The 16,972-nt window shown below is 39.9% G+C and overlaps 2 pseudogenes; one reads left to right on the top strand and one right to left on the bottom strand.

Annotated features, from left to right (window-relative positions):
- Window positions 1–939: 939 nt before the first annotated feature.
- LOC150013711 (U2 spliceosomal RNA) lies at window positions 940–1,082 on the bottom strand (annotated as a pseudogene).
- A 14,024-nt stretch (window positions 1,083–15,106) lies between these two features.
- On the top strand, window positions 15,107–15,785 carry LOC150013710 (actin-related protein 2/3 complex subunit 3 pseudogene; annotated as a pseudogene).
- Window positions 15,786–16,972: the final 1,187 nt, after the last annotated feature.

The following is a 16,972-nucleotide window of genomic DNA, read 5'->3' as shown; positions in this document are numbered from 1 at the left end:
AGGGCTGATACATCTATTTAGTTCATCACTCATTCTGGGTCTAGCTCTGTGCTCGATACATATTGGGAGCTTAACATTTGTTGGATGAATGTCTAGAGAGGGAGGGCTGTGCTTGATCAGCTTTCAGTAAGAATCCAGGAAGACCTGCTGAGGAACCTTTCCTCTGGAGGCCTTCCGTGAGTTATTTATCAGTGCTGATGGCATCCATGGAAATCCTTGCAGTCAGAGCTACAGTATCTATATGTTTATTCTGTCTATCTATATAAGCTTTCTGCTTAAGCAATCCCATAAAACATCTTATGGTAGCCAGGCTTTGCCGAGACTGAATTTTTTTTTCTTTTAGTAGTTATTTTTTATTGCATTTTTTCCTTTACCATTTATCCCACCCCTAACCCTCTTCCACCTCCACCTACCTGAGGCTGAAATTTGAATACTGTCTGGCAAATCCAAACTTCTCACCTCTAAGTACTATTTGTTCTTTAGCCATTAATCTGAATGTCTTTTTTGGAACTACCACTGGTAACAAAGACTCACAAGTGACTTGTTAAAAGCCACCTAGCTAGAGAGTGGCAGAGCAAAAATTTGATGTTATTTCTAATCCAGCCCATTTCTGGGAGATAAATATACCTTTTCAGATTTCCCACCACACTATCTCCTGACAGTTTTTCTGCTTGCTTTGGAAAATCTACTGGTTTACACACTCTGAAAGGTTATGTAGCACATTCAGCATGTTTTTTTTCCTGGTGGTTTGGCATAATTAAGAAACACCTACTATTTCTAGTTCCTGCTGGATTATTTTCTATTTTAAAATGAATCTACAAATGTAGTAGGAAAATGTTAAACATGAATTTTCTTTCCCATACCTATAGGAGACTATTTTAATTTCTCAATCTTGGGCGATATTTTAGAATTTGATGTTTTTTTTCTAATGACCAAGAATTAGTATCAGTATCAAATTGCACTTTATAATATTAAAATCTGATGGACCACCTCACTTTTAAAAGACTAATTTTTCCTGTATTCATTCAGTCATTTCATTTATGTTTCTACACTTGATCTTAGCCAAAAGGCCGAGAAGCGATCATTTGTTTCTAAGACTTGAAATTCTCTGTTTGGTGTTTACAGCTTTTATTTTTGTATATTTGTTTTAATTAAAATTTAAACGGATAATAATTAAAATTTAAACAGATAATGGTCTATGCTTAAATCAGCCTGGAATCTTTCTATTTCCATTCTTTGTTTTGGAAGGGTCTTGGATAAGGACCTGGGACTTCAAGCCCTTACTGTGTTTTCACAGAATTGACATTTCTAGAGTGTTTTCCATGTGCCAGGAACAGTTCAAGATGGTTTTTATATATGGTCCTTAAAATGACCTATCAATAAGGCATTAATATTCATATTTTATGTATGAGGAGTTTGAGACAAAGACAGGAAGTGACTTTTAGGATTACATACTAAGTGGTAGAACCAGGATCCCCACCCATATCAACTTGACCTTAAGACCCATGCTTTTTGGACCTAGCAGGCATAGTATGGGTTGAGAATGGTATGAAAATTTAAGAACCTCTTATCCAGTTCATTTGATGATAGATTTGGAGGTTAAGACATGCAATAATAATATAAGCCACTTGCATTTTAAAAACCACTAAAGCCTCGAGGGGCACCACTCATTGCATCTGGTCTCGACCGTAAACCAAGTTCACAGTGATTGAAGGTCATAGGTGTTGGATGTTTTGCCTGTTTTGTGACTACTATTTTTTTATCCTCACCCGAGGACCTTTTTTTTTTTTTTTTTTTTTTGCATTGCTTTTAGAGAGAGAGGAAGGGGGAGAGAGCGAGAAACATCAATTTAAGAGAGAAACATCAATTGGTTGCCTCCTGTATGTGTCCAGACCAGAGATCATACGTGCCTGGACTGGGGATTAGACCATAACTTAAGTATGTGCCCTGACTGGGAATCGAACCCGCAACACTTTTTTACGGGACAGTGCTCCTACTAACTGAGCCATACTGGCCAGGGCTCAAGAATTACCATTATTATAATTTAGATTATTTAAATGTTCCTGTAAAAAACTCCTGGTTGGGAAAAACTGTCTAGCATACAAATATTTCCATTTTATTCCAGTTGAATTACTAATATGGTCAGCATTAGTATTTTAAAATACTTGTTTAGTAGGCTGTTTGTATTGAATAGTATCTGTCTATCGATAAGGAGTCACATCATGAAGATTAAGGAAAAAATATATAATAAATATTGGCTACCCTTTTTTGAATCTCTATTACATGCCCATCCTCTTACTAGATGCTTTATATACTTTATTGTGAGTCCTTCCATACATCTTGCAGGGAGGGTAGTTATTTTCCCATTTTGCAGGTAAGGACACTAAATTGCAGAAAAGTGAATTCATTTGTCTAATATCTAGCTAGTAAAGTGAATAGTGGTAATCAAATTCAGGTCTGACTGATTTCAAAGGCCCTTACTCTTTGCTATTCCATATTGTCCATGACAATGATTCTGTAAAGGAGACTAGAGAATTAGTTGCTTCATGTGTTTAGGAAGCACTTTCTGACACTAAGTTAATGATGTTCTGGATCCTTTTAATTATGTTGGCTGCTACTTCCTGTCTGTCACTGCTGTCTTAATAGTCTTCATAAAGTCTTTATTGCAGAGTAAGAAAAAAAATGAAACCTTTGATTTCAAAATACTTTTTAAAAGACATTTCTCAAGAATCATGGTGGAATCATGGTGCTTGTCGTGGTATTTTTTACTTAGGGTTTAATTTCTTTCATGTCCAGCTGGGTGAGTGGTTGAAGGTAGGTGTTCTGGATGTGAGCATTGTCTAGATCAGTGCTGTCCGGTAGCACTTCCTGCAGTAAGGGAAGTGTCTCCTAAATCTGCTGTCCAGTGTGATAGCCACTGGTTACATGTGGCTCTCGAGTGCTTGAAATGTGGCTAGTGTGACTGAGGACCCGAGTTTTTAATTTTATTTAATTTTGATTCATTTAAATTCAAATAAAAATAGCCTCATGTGGTTGGTGGCTTTTGTATTGGACAGCAGTGCACTTTAAGGTCTGAACTGATGCTTGTGTTTGATGAGCAGTGACAGAATTTGAGAAGAATTAAGTAACTGGTAGTTTAGAAGTTTCTGATTTGTTGTTCAGCAACATTAAATTTGGCATGTGTTCAACTTAAAGCCATGGGACCAAATAGAGTGGAATAGTTAACATTTTCAAAGCACTTTTAGTCATTCATGATCTCATTTGATGGGTATTTCAGGTATAATATCTTTTAGAACTTGTATTTGCTAGTAGATCACGGAAGAAAGGCAGAAGAACAAAATCATTTACAACTTCCTTGTGTGGGGTCTCCTGCTGAAACGGACACCCCTTGAGCCTGGTGGTGCTCCGGTGGCAGCGTGAGGGCCTGGGTAGGAACCCATGTGCTGTTTTCTTCTGCTCATTAGTTGAGATCAGAGAATTCTTTCTCCCCCCTCACCTAGAATGTCCATTAACTTTATTTTTTAAAGTCTAAAGTGAGGAAAGTAGAGGCAATTTCTAAATTTAGCCAGCAAACTACAATAATTTAATAATCCACAAAGTAAAATGTGGTTTTCCTTTTCAGTATTCTAAAATAAGTCCTTAGGGCTTTGATTTTAGTTCTTTGTTTTGGAATATACAACCGATTCAGATGTATTATATAAGATTAGTTTTTAAATTGATATGTATCTTCCAAAGAAAGTTTTGATGGAATTAAATAATAGGTTTTATATGATGTTTTGAAGAAAAATTTGTTTCCCTGGAGTCTTGATACAGTTTGGTTTCATTTTGATGGTCTTGTCTTAGGAAATGATTTGTAAAAGATAATAATTTTATTATGCGTCACTTGTGTTATTAAGCATATTTTTTTCTCTAACATTTTATTTGGAAAAGGCGCCTCTCTTTTCTCTGAGAGCCCACAACTAATCAACTCTGGGTGCTTTTGATTTTTCTGACTGCCAGAGCATTGAATGAAGTTCCCTGTAGTGAGAAAAGACGAGCACATGGGACTCGTGAATTTATGTTCTCCAACAAAAGAGCTTTTATGACATTGAAAGTGGTTTAAAAGCTAGAAGTAGCTCTCAAACATGGCATCCCTGCGTTGCCTTTTTTTTTTTTTTGGTATTCTCAGAGCTGCCAGGAGTGCATCGGGCCTGTAATTTCCTGTTCTCTGAATCCCCCATCTTTCTGCAGCTCCAAGCTTTGTGTCCCACAGCCTGTGACTCTGTGCTAACAAATCGCTATTGTCCAGTGGGGCGAATGGTGGCTGGAACTAAAGAATTGCTGTCTGGTTTCTATTCAAATCCAGGTAGTGAGATATATGAATGGACTTTTCGAATCGTCATGTGAATAACGTCTGCTCGGCATGAAGGCTCAGAGCCACGCTAGGAAAGATTAACTCCTAGACTGACCACTAACATCCTTTGTGGTAGGAGGTAGAAACATTCTCAAGCATCATTTTATTCACACCTAATTTTCCATTTCATCACCTAAAAGTATGATTAGCCATTGAATTATTTGGCTACTTCAAGTTTTAGTGTTTCTCTTGATAATGTGGAAGTTTGGGAAAATGCTAAGTTGTTTTTCACTTAGAACACTATTATTTTCTGTCGTAAGTTTTTCCACTTTATATTTATTATGGCATAAAGTTATCTTTGTAGCATACATGTAAAAATGAGAGATAAGAAGCTGTTTTTTCCAAGAAACCAAGCTTTTAAAATGATTTTCAACCAATGAAGGGGAAAGTCCTCCTTTTTTTCAACGCATTCTACTTATTTGCATCTTTTCTCCCAAAGTCCAAATTTATACAGATAAAATATAACCAACTTCAAACACAGTATATTAACCAAACAAAACAAGCCTCCTGCAAATTAGGAACCAACTTAAAGCATCTGTAAGTATTACAGAGTCAGGATTTTAAAAATCAGGTTTAGGCTGTAATTCATAATTCTTGTTTACCTTTGGAAAATTTTATCTTTTCTCCTGTATACCTGCAGAAATGTCCACAGGCTTGAAGGGCCATGCTTTTTACATTCCTTCCATATCACAGGTACTATGGGATGGAGAGCCTTTTATGTTTCTTTTTGTCTTAAACTCAGACAGCTTTGTAAGCAGTAGTGTGTAGATTACAAGAGTTAGACAAAAGCAGGCGCGACTGAGGAGAGTTGGGCTGGGGGGGAGCTTGGGGCACTTCCTGTCACTCAACACATTCCAGATCACTAAAAAATTTCCACACCCTCTGCATTCCCTCCTGCCCACCCCAGATCCCAGTATTTTCTGATTCCATATGTTGTGGTATCGATCACACTCCTGCCTATCACTGGGCTCTGGCAGGACTGTTTCGGAGGAGATGCATTCCTTTAGATTGCACAAAGCATAGCTGGGAAAATGGCTGGCCGTTTCAGAATCTAGTCACGATCGCACGCATGAGCACCTCACACATCCATACCCCGTTCCCCCCCTGCTCCCGCCCCTGCAGCTGGCTGACCTGTCTCACCCGGTGCTGGCCTATCGAACGGCCAGGACTGTCTGGTTTTGGCTCATGCCTTTGTCCATGTCTGGCTTAGTTCCTCTCTGTCTACGCTTGCCTCTACCCCCAACGCCCCAGGCGGCACAAGTGTTTGGCCACACAAAACTACAGATAGAAAAGGTGGTAAAAACTTCGAACTTTGCTAAATTCTCCAACAGTTTATTCTTCTGTGAATTTTCCCCTTCATTAAGCACTCTGTTTTAAGAAAACAAATACAAAATAAAGTATCTAAAGGCAAAGAATGCAAAGCAAGCTTTGTGTTCCTTATAATAACTGGCTTCATAACTCTCTCCAGCTGCGTTATGGGGTGTGTATAAAAAGCTTCTGTTCTGAGAACAAAGGAGCACGTGCAGAAATGAGACTAAAAAAGCCACTGACAGTATTTCACTACACAAATTACTTAAAAGATTTTAGTTAAGCCTCTCAACAGATTCAATGTTAAAATGGTTTTTAGTTAAAAAAAAAAAAAAAAAAAAGAAAGTGCTTACCCAGTAAAAGAACCGAAGTAGTCCTGAACTGTTACGTAAGACTTTTTACAGTTGGATCTTTGTCAAAAGGGGGTGGGGGTGATGGGAGAAAAGCAGCAACAACAATCAAAAAAGTTCGAGCTGCTGTGGCTAGAGGACAACTTCTGTGTTTCCAGATAGGATTCTTGCTGTAGAAATGGAACTTCCAGCCAGCACACCATCCTGTCCCAGTAGAGAAATGAGTTTGTCAGTAAAAAAAATTAGATACTGGAACCCAGGCTAGACGAGGTATTGAACCGCGCCAGATTTCCTTCCAGCCCTGTCTGCTCAGCTCGCATTGAACTATATATGACCCAGATGATGGACAGAAGCACATTCAGTCATGTGCACACTGGAAGAAAGCGGATTTGCTGGTCCCTGGCAGTGCAGGGGTTTGTCTTCTGATTGGGCTGTGCCCTGATCAGTGAAATGTGAAGCCCTCACCATTCAGAGGCCGTAATTCAGGACTGGCAGTTTGAGTGTCTGGCTGCCTCTAGTCACTGAGAGATACTTTGAAGGTGTTGCTTTTGTTCGGTGGCATTACCCACCCGGAGGTTGCTTATACCTATGTGCTCTGTCAGGAGCAATGCTAGCCTTTCTGAAATGCAGGAAGACAGCCAACTTTGCCTGAAGCTGTCATCTTATTGTTGATGAACTTGACTCCAACTTAAAACAGTTATTTGATTTGAGATTTTTTTTGTGATCCTAAGTCCCATGTCCGTATCACATCCTGGCCTTGATTTTAATGGGTTTGATAAAGTAAAAAAATAAAGGTGGCATTTGCCTTTGATGCTTTCTAGATAATGTAACTTGCTCTTAATGAAAATTGGATGAGTGGACAGCAGAGAAGTTAAATTTTAAATTCTGGAGTCTTTGAGTATACGAAGGTGAAACTGTCATTCTTCTCTCAGTCCTCAGTCTGGGATAAGAGTGGGGACTCCTGGGGGGAGGGCTAGCAAAGCATAGACCCCGTCGTGCTGTGACATAGACTTTAATCATTCAAGACAGCCGCAGTCTACTCTCTTCAGTCTGCCTAAACTAGGGTTTTGGGTATTTATTTCCCATCTTTCTGGGCTACTGGGGAACCAGGTCATTATATAGGACAGTCAATTGTGGCATTTTTGCTTAGTCTATGAAAGTTTCATTGCTTAATGCAAATTAACTTTTTTTTTTTTAATGTTAGCATTTTTCTTTTTCCCGGGGACTTTGTCTCTTTAGAAATCAACTTATATAATCCTAAACTGATATTTATACATACACATACTTTGGTTTATTTTCTCCCTCTCTTACAGTTGGAGAAATAAACCCACCCATGGTCAGTGTGTATAGCATCTCTCTATTTTGCTATAAATCAGGGTTTGGGTGTTTATATATCAATACTTGTAACTTCTTGGGTGTTGACTCCAGCACATGGTGTGTTCAGTAGAGGACTGGCCAGGAATTCTTCTCATATCTTAACCTGGGGAAAAGAACTGGGTCCATATGCTACCAGATATAAAAATGATCAAAGTTACAGAAAAGTAGATATGTTTTTATTGAATTAAGAGAAACATCAATTGGTTGCCTCCCGTATGTGCCCCTACTTAGGTATGTGCCCTGACTGGGAATCAAACCTGCGGCCTTTTGGTGTATAGGACGACACTCCAACCAACTGAGCCACCCAGCTAAGGACCCATATTAACCATTTTTCAATGTACAGTTTTGTAGTATTAAGTATGTTCACATTTTTGTGCAACCATCTCTACCAACCATTTCCGGAACTTTTCACTATTTTCCCCAACTGAAATCATATACCTAACACTAACTTCCTATTGCTCCCTCTCTCCAGCCCCTGGCAGCCACCATCCTACTTTCTGTTTCTTTGAATTTGACTACTCAAAATACTTGATATGTGGAATTATGCAGTATTTGTCTTTTTGTGACTGGCTTCACTGAGCATAATGTCCTCTAGGTTTATCCATGTTATAATATGTGTCAGAATTTCCTTTCTAAAGCTGAATAATATTCTGTTATTTGTAAATACCACATTTTATTCATCATTTTAAGTGTGATGGACACTTTAGTTGTTTCCACTTTTTGGCTATTATAACTGTCATTCTTAACCATTCTTTTTACAGCCTCGTGAGGGCTTCTTTACAGAGCTTCTCAGATCCATCTCAGAAGCCATTGTGTTTTTACAAGTTGGAAGGGCTTGGGTTTACTTTTCTCTTTTCTTTTCTTTTCTTTTCTTTTCTTCTTTTCTTTTCTCCCTCCCTCCCTCCCTCCCTCCCTCCCTCCCTCCCTCCCTCCCTCCCTTCCTTCCTTTCCTTTCCTTTCCTTTCCTTTCCTTTCCTTTCCTTTCCTTTCCTTTCCTTTCCTTTCTTTCTTTCTTTCTTTCTTTCTTTCTTTCCTTTTTTTAGAGAGAGGGGAAGGAAGGGAAAAAGAAAGGGAGAGAAACATCAGTGTGTGGTTGCCTCTCACATGCCCCCAACTGAGGACCTGGCCCAGAACCCAGGCACGTGCCCTGACTGGGAATAAACTGGCGACCCTTTGGTTTGCAGGCTGGTACTTGATACACTGAGCTGCACCACCCAGAGCGGGATTACCTTTTAACTTGAGAGATCAAACTCTTAACACCAGATTTGCTGGAGAAGGGCAGATAGATTCTCTTCAGTCTTCCTGGATGAGACAATACATACTACACTTCTCTCTTTTATACTTACTGTGTATGGGCTTATCTTTCCTATTACACTGTGAGCTCTTCCTGGGCAGGTACTATAGTCAGTCCCTCCTGAACTGTGTCTATGCCTGCTGTACAGGCACAGGACCTGTAACAAAGTAGACGTGGATAAATACTAGTTGGGGAAAATGTGTATGAATAAATAATAATAGCAATTTTAATTGGGTTTTTATTATGTACCAAATGCTTATTTAATCTGCAAAACAGTACTGTTGTCTTTATTTAATAGATGACGAAACTTGTGTAAGGCCTAATAGCGTGTTAAGATATAACTGAGATTGAACCCCTGTCTCTCTTGGCTCCAGAGCCATTATGCTAGAAGCGACCTTCATAGTGAGGTGAGGATCAATGGATTTATAAACAGAAGGTTTAGCCTAAGCATCAAAACCAAATCAAATATTCTTTCACTGGGCATCAGGAGCTGTGGCCCTGTGGTAGATATGGTTCATGAGTGGATGCTCAGTGGAAAGCTGAACATTCCTTGTTGAACTCAATTCACAGCTATTTCTGTGTACGTAAATTTTTTTCTCATTATTTTTTAAGTGCAGTCAATTGTCCATTGATGTTGTTTATTCATTTGTTCGTGTGGCAGATATACACACATACATATACATACACATGTGAGTGAGTAAGTAACTGACACTCTTCTGGGTGCTAAGGAGAGAGTCAAAACCAAAAGTAAAAGATTCTTATGGAACTCATATTCTAGTGAGGAGACAGAAAAATAAGTTAACGATGTAGGGTGAAGTACAACGGGAAGGAAACTGCTGTGAATAAAATAAAATATATATTTACTTATTTTTCAATTAAAGTTTACATTTGCTATTATTTTGTATTAGTTTCAGGTATACAGCATAGCGGTTAGACATTCATATACTTTACAAGGTGTTCCCCCTGATACTTCCAGTGCCCAGCTAGCACCATACATAGTTATTACAGTATTATTGACTCTATTCCCTCTGCTGTACTTTATAGCCCCGTGACTATTTGAGAACTACCAATATATACTTCTCAGTTCCTTCACTGTTTTCACTCAGTTGGATGGGGGACTCCTTTAATGAGGAAATAGGGAATGCTGCTCTGAGGAACCGAAATATACAAACTGAGAGCCAAATGCTGAGAAGAACCGCAGCATACAGAGAACTGAAAGAAGCGTGATCTGGGCAGTGTGACCAAGAGCTCTAAGAGAGGACTGAGCTTGGCGTTTCGAGGAGCAGAAAGGGCAGTATGGCCTAAAAGTAAAGTGAATGCAGATAGGAGGTGATGTTGGAGAGGTGGGATGGGGCCCTATCATGTAGCACCGTGTAAGCTGTGGTGAGAAATTTGGATACTTTTTTCCCCAAATGATAGGAAATTGGGAAGTTTTATACAGAAGAGTAACTTGTTCTGCAGGCTGAAGAAGTCCTTCTGTGCAATTCTTGTCTATGTTTTGTTCCTGAGGCTTCCTGACACCACCTTTAACCAGAGTCCTTCCCAGGTGGGGGCTTTGTGAAGGCTTTCACATGGTAGTGGCCATCTCTGGGTGTCCTAGCAGAATGATATTTCTTTTAGAATACTTCTGGGGATAATATTGGTTTCATTGTTTTTTTTTTTTTTCTTTTTTTAAATCAGAGAGAACTTGTCCAACAAGAATTGCTTCTGGGTGATTTCACACATTACTGTTATCTGGATAGGTTCTTGCAGGCTGGTTCTTTATATTAATTTAAGATAAAACTCAGTCCTAATTAAACCTGTTCTTTCTGTGTCAGAAGGCTGTATCCTTGGCAGATGATGATGTCTGACTGTTTCATTTATATGATGTACTTAAAGACATATTGATGGGAATCTGAAATTGACCAGTGAAGAGGAACTTTCCCAGTATTCTTAAGTAAGGTTGTATTCAGATATTCTTGACTCTAGAAGGGGTAATTGCTAACATTTGACCCATGTTGTTTTATTTTTTCAAATCTCAAATATTCTGTAAACACAGAAAATAACACTATACACATTTGACAGTCTCATTTTGAAGGTCAGTGGCTTTCAAGTTTTTGAGCATTATCTATTCTGTAAGAAATTTTGTATTTTAACTTATACACATATTTGTACATATATCTATATATGTGTGAAACTTCACTTCCATAAAATAGTACTTGTGCTCGTTATAGGTAGTATCAGCTGATATTTTCTCTTTTATTTTTTTACTTAGAAATGTTATTTCTGAGCCACTAAATTGAATTTACAACCCACTGATGGGGAAACCTGAACTTTGAAAAGCATTATAAGTGAGAAAACTGAGGCTCTGAGAGGGTATGACTTGTCTAGTGTTCATAGCGATGAAGTGGCAGAGCCAGGACTTGCAGCAAAGCATGATTTCAAAGCCCTTATTTTTTTCTACCATATTATATAGTTTCCCAAGTGACACAAACCTTTAATGAAACTGAACAAACAAAAAAAACCCACAACAGACTTCCGGTCAAGATAACAGCATAGGTAAACATGGCTCACATCCTCACACAACCACATCAAGATTACACTAAAGTGTGGAACGGCTGTCACTCAGAACTGCCGTAAATCGAGTTGAATAGAAGTCTGACAACTACAGAATTAAAGAAACCACATCTATCCAGACTGGCAGGAGGGACAGAAATGCAGAACAGGTTGGTCCCACATCCATGTGTGGTGGATAAAAATTTGGAAGGGATATCTCAGAAGCAAGAAGGCCAGTGCCAGGAAGAAAAGTACCCATAACTTCTGGCTGCAAAAGCCGGTGGGGGCTAAGTTGGTGGAAAAAACTTCTGGAGTCTCAAGCAGTTCCTCTTAAAGAACCCAGACATCGTCTTACTCAGACTTACTCCCTCTGAGCTCCAGCACCAGGGTGCTTGAAAGGCACCGGTGGTGTACAGGGAGTAACCAAAGTGTATGGCATCAAGGTGGGAGCTGGGGGACAGCCTTTTCCCAGACAGGAAGGTGGGCAGAGGCCATTATCCCTTTTCTCAGCCTTCCCTCCACAGAGCCATATCTAAGACTTCCATCAACCTGGCTAACACTATTTGCCCTGCTATGAAGATCCCCCAAGACTGTCCCACCCCACTTACAGGCCCACTCAAACTGTTAACCGTGGCTTTTCCATATGAATGGCTGGTCTTGGCTCATGCTTCACAATTCCCTAAATCCTCTCAAATAAGCAACAGCCAGCTTTAGTGAGCCCTCAGCCCCCATACCTCTTGCAAAGTGGCCCTAGGCCCGGCACTAGCAGCAGCCAGCTTAGAGTCACAGCTTGGCTTCACCTGGGAATCTCCAAGCCCAGCACAAGTAGCAGCCATGTCAGATTGCTTTATAGCTCAGGCAGGGTGGCCCCGGGAAGAACACAGGTGGGGGCTGACCTTGGCCTCCACCAACTGGGAAACCCCAGAGCCTGCACACCCAGTGGATAGTGATAGACCACATCAGAACACCACCACCCCGCCCCTACACAGCTGATCCTCCACGGAGGACAGAGGTTGGTGGTAAGTGGTCAGAGCCAGTCCTTGTAGCTGTCTGGCCTGGGTAAACCCCTCCCATTGATCTGCCAATAGCAATCTAGGCTCAACTATAAGAGGAGGGTGTACTCAGTTCACACAGAGAGCACACCTCAAGTACCCAGCTTGGGTGATAGGGGAGGCTAGGCCACTGGACCCTACAGGACATTTACTACATTAGGCCACGCTACCGAGACAGGAAGTCATAGCAGCTCTTCCTGATACATAGAAACAAACACAGGGAGGCTGCCAAAAGGAGGAGACAGAAAAATGGCCCAAATGAAAGAGCAGAACAAAACTCCAGGAAGAGCTAAACAAAATGAAAATAAGCAATCTATCAGATGCAAAGTTCAAAACACTGGTTATAAGTATACTTAAGAAACTTAGTGAGGACCTTAACAGCATAAAACAGATCCAGTCAGAAACATAGAATACACTAATTGAAGTAAAGAACAATTTACAGGGAAACAACAGTAAAGTGGATGAAGCTGAGAATCAAATCAATGATTTGGAACATAAGGAAGCAAAAATCAACTAATAAGAACAACAAGAAGAAAAAGGAATTAAAAAAAATAAATGAGGATAGTGTGAGCAGCCTATGGGACCACTTCAAGTGTTACAACATTTGCATCATAGGGGTGCCAGAAGGTGAAGAGCAAGAGCAAGAAATTGGAAATCCATTTGAAAAAATAATGAAAGAAAACTTTTCTAATTTGTAAAGGAAATAGACTTGCAAAGTTCAGGAAGCACAGAGAATCCCAAACAAGATGGATGCAAAGAGGCCCACTCCAAGACACTACATAATTAAAATGCCAAAGGTTAAAGATACAGAGAATCTTCAAAGCAGCAAGAGAAAAGAAGTTAGTTACCTACAGAGCAGTTCCCATAAGACTATCAGCTGATCTCTCAAGAGAAACTTTGCAGGCTAGAAGGGATTGGCAAGAAATAGTCATGAAGAGCAGGGACCTACAGCCCAGATTGCTCTGCCCAGCAATGTATCATTTAGAATTGAAGGGCAGATAAAGAGCTACACAGACAAGAAAAATTTAAAGGAGTTCATCATCACCAAAACATTATTATATGAAATGTTAAAAGGGCTTATTTTTAAGACAAAGAAGATGATTAAAATTATGAACAATAAAATGGCAATAAATACATATTTATCAACAATTGAATGTAAAAAACTAAGCAAACGAGAACAGAGACAGATTCATGGATACGGAGACCATTTTGATGGTTGCCAGATCGGAGGAGGTGTGGGGGAATGTGTGAAGAGGTGAGGGGATTAAGAAGCACAAATAGGTAGTTACAGAATAGCTGTGGGAATGTACAGTACAGCATAGGAAATGGAGGAGCCAGAGAACTTATACGCATGACTCATGGATTGCCTGAGGGAGGGGAGGTGCTGGGTGGAGGGGGACAAAGGGGCCAAAATTGGGCCAACTGTAGTAGCATAATTAATGAAATATAATAAAAAACCCACCACAAATGACCTTTATTAATAATTATGTAAAATGTTAATTTCCCAAGCAGAGACTACATAGGAAGGGACAGAGACAGTTTCCCCCTGATCGTTGCCTCTGTACTTTACAAAGAGCTCTAGGCCACTTGAATTTGTCCGTATCTTGGATGGAATGCTGTTGATAGTACTCATTAGTTATGCTGGGAACCCACAGATACCCAAAACACTTGTATCTCATTACTTAGTCTAGCCCTGAGTTAATCTTAGCTTCTTAAAATAATAGCTGCGGAAGACCTAGCTTCTGCGTGTGAGAGTGTAGCTTCTCAAAGGTGAGCTCTGGAAATGTGACTTGGAGTCAGCAGTCAGATATGGGAGAGGATGTCAAGGGTCTGAGTCCGGCCCTGCTGGAGAGTGCCACATAACCCCCTTTCAAACATCCTGCCCAATATCCCCCCTCCCCCCAATAACATCCTGCCCCAGGATGGTATCTTTTTTACAACTGATGAACTTACACTGACACCCAAAATTCATAGTTTACATTGGGGTTCGTTCTTGGTATTATCCATTCTACGGGTTTTGGCAAATGTATCATGATATCACATGGGCTTTTAAGGTGGAGATTTGGTTTGACTTCCTGAATATTGGAATTTAGAGAATATTGTTTCATAGAGACCACAGAACAGAATAGTCTTAGAAAATCCAAAGTACAGTCACTGTATGTAAGTGCCTCAGGTTAGTTCCAGTGCTTATCTGCTTTGGTTAGTGCTCAGAAGGGGCCGTGGGATAGACTACAGAGATGCAGTTTTGTTTGCTCAGGTGGCTGGCAAAGGCTACAAGAGCTGTCATGGGGGCTGGTGGGGCTCTGGAGACGACAGTCAGATAACATCTGGCTTATGAAGGTATGCAGCTAGAATTTGAAAGCGCTTTGGTTAGGATCCAACCACTTTTTCTTTCACCATTATCTCTAAAATATGTGGCACATATTAAAAGCTCAAAAATTGGTTTAATTTTGGGAGGATCAGTACATAACTTTTTCAGCTATCCAGTGAAAGCATGGAAAACTAAAGAGTCTGTCACGGTGTACAAATTTGTAGTGATTTTTTGTCTTATTTGCTTTATATACTTTTTCTGATTGTATTTCTTTCTGAAAACGGAACACCTTTTTTTCTAATCTCAAAGGCTGTACATATTCATTGTTAAATGTGTCTTTTAAGTTCATTTCTCCTGAGAGCTTTACAGTGAAGTCACGTGTTAAGTACTCACTCTGAAACTGTTAGATAAACTGAAACTGTTAAAAGCTCAGGAGACATTAAGAATGATTTTGAAATCTGGGCTGAAACTCGGGGGCCCACTGAGATGCCTGCTTACCGCTCCTCTCTCATGGACCCAGACACCGAACTCATTGGACACATGGCACTGTTGCCTCTCAGAAGGCAGATCAAAGGACCCGCCCCTGGAGAGACAGAAGATACAGATACTGTGAATGAAGCCGTCTGTTACTTCAAGGCCAAGGTCTTCTTCAAAAACTATGAAATTAAGAGTGTAGCTGATAGAACTTTGATATACATAACGCTCTATGTTTCTGAGTGTCTAAAGAAACTCCAGAAGTGTAATTCCAAAAGAAAAGGCGAGAAAGAAAATATACACTGGGAATCACTAACTTTCCAATTCCTGGAAAGCCTGGTTTTCCACTTAATGCAATTTATGCCAAACCTGCAAACTAATAGGAAGACGAAGTGGTGAAACCTATTTATAACAGCTAAGGCAAGAGACTGGACAGAGACTTTGTGAGAAAGTTTTTGACCCTCAGAATGATAAGCCCAGCAAGTGGTGGACTTGCTTTGTGAAGAGGCAGTTCATGAACAAGAGTCTTTCAGGACCAGGACAGTAAGGAGAGCCTGGGCAGACACTGTTTCCACAGCCATGGTCTGCATTTGACAGCAATATGTACACAGTTTTTTGCCTTTATTTCATAAAGTTTTATACAGAAGAGAGAAGAGAACATGTCATTACTTGAAAAGTTCATTATCAAGAGTTTGGGGGGGGCGAATGAATTATCAAAGGCTGATTTGAAATTTTCTGCAGTATTAAGCTGGTACTTACTAAGTAATAATAAAGAAATTTCTAACATTAAAAAAAAAAGATTTTGATATTTGATGGACACCTACACTCACCTTCTCCCTAGGTACAGGCCAGAGTTCTTAATGCATTTCAAATATCTCCATCTGTGTGCCCCTCTCGTCCCTCAGACCTACCTATTTGCAGTCTTCCTTTGTGTGTGTGTGTGGGGGGGTGAGTAACATAGCATTAAAGCTGTGGTCACCTCTGCTGTCTCCTTCTTTGATGGCCTTCTTATCCAGTCAGCCAGCCAGCCAATTTGGTCATCTCAGTTTTACACATTGTCTTTTATATTTCTGCTTTCATCATCAAGTTACCACCATCTCCTCCTTTCCTCCCCAGCAATCATTTTTCTAAGCTTTTATATTTTTGATCACTTCAAACGTCAGAAACTATGCCAAGTGGTTCTCAACCGGGATTAATTTGGCAATGTTTGGAGACATTTTTGGTTGTCACAGGAAGGGAAGGGTTGAGTAGGTAGAGACCAGGGATACTGCTACATATCCTGTAATGCAGGACAGTTCCCTGATTTAAAGAAAAAAAAAAATCAATAGCGTAGAAATTGAAAATTTTTATTTAGTTCTCACAACAACTGTACATGGCTTTTCTTTTCCCTGCTGTATAGATGATAAAACTGAGGCTCACAAGGGGTAAGTAACTTAGAGTCCCACAGCTAGTGATGGAGCCAAATTCAAACTTAGGCCTGACTCAGTCTGATCTCATAGTGGTCATGATAGGTAGTCCACTCATAAGCCTTATGCTGTGCTCAATAAGACCATAATTTCTACGGGGACTATTATAATAGTCTCCTACCTGATCCTCTTGCCTCCTGTCTCTTCATTTAAGTCTGTCCTAAGCCTGGCACAAAGCTGTAATTATATATACTGCCTGTCTGCTCACAGTCTTCCGATGCATGTAGAGTGTGGGTTTGGTTCTTCAGCCTGGCACTCAAGGCCAAGGCTGCTGCAGTCAGTTTCTGAACTACCTTCTCAACTAATTTTCCACAGTTCACTCTTCGAAGTGTCTATGACATGCTTTATTTTCTTATTTTTGCATCTTTATATTTTCTAATATTCTATAACATATATACTGTTGTTGGAATTT

The sequence above is a fragment of the Furipterus horrens genome, unplaced genomic scaffold (assembly GCF_987537825.1).
Source record: "Furipterus horrens unplaced genomic scaffold, mFurHor1.1.pri manual_scaffold_4, whole genome shotgun sequence".
In the NCBI taxonomy this organism is placed as follows: Eukaryota; Metazoa; Chordata; class Mammalia; order Chiroptera; family Furipteridae; genus Furipterus; species Furipterus horrens.
Note: the sequence above shows the minus strand (reverse complement) of the source record. Positions and strands in the feature narration are given on the sequence as shown.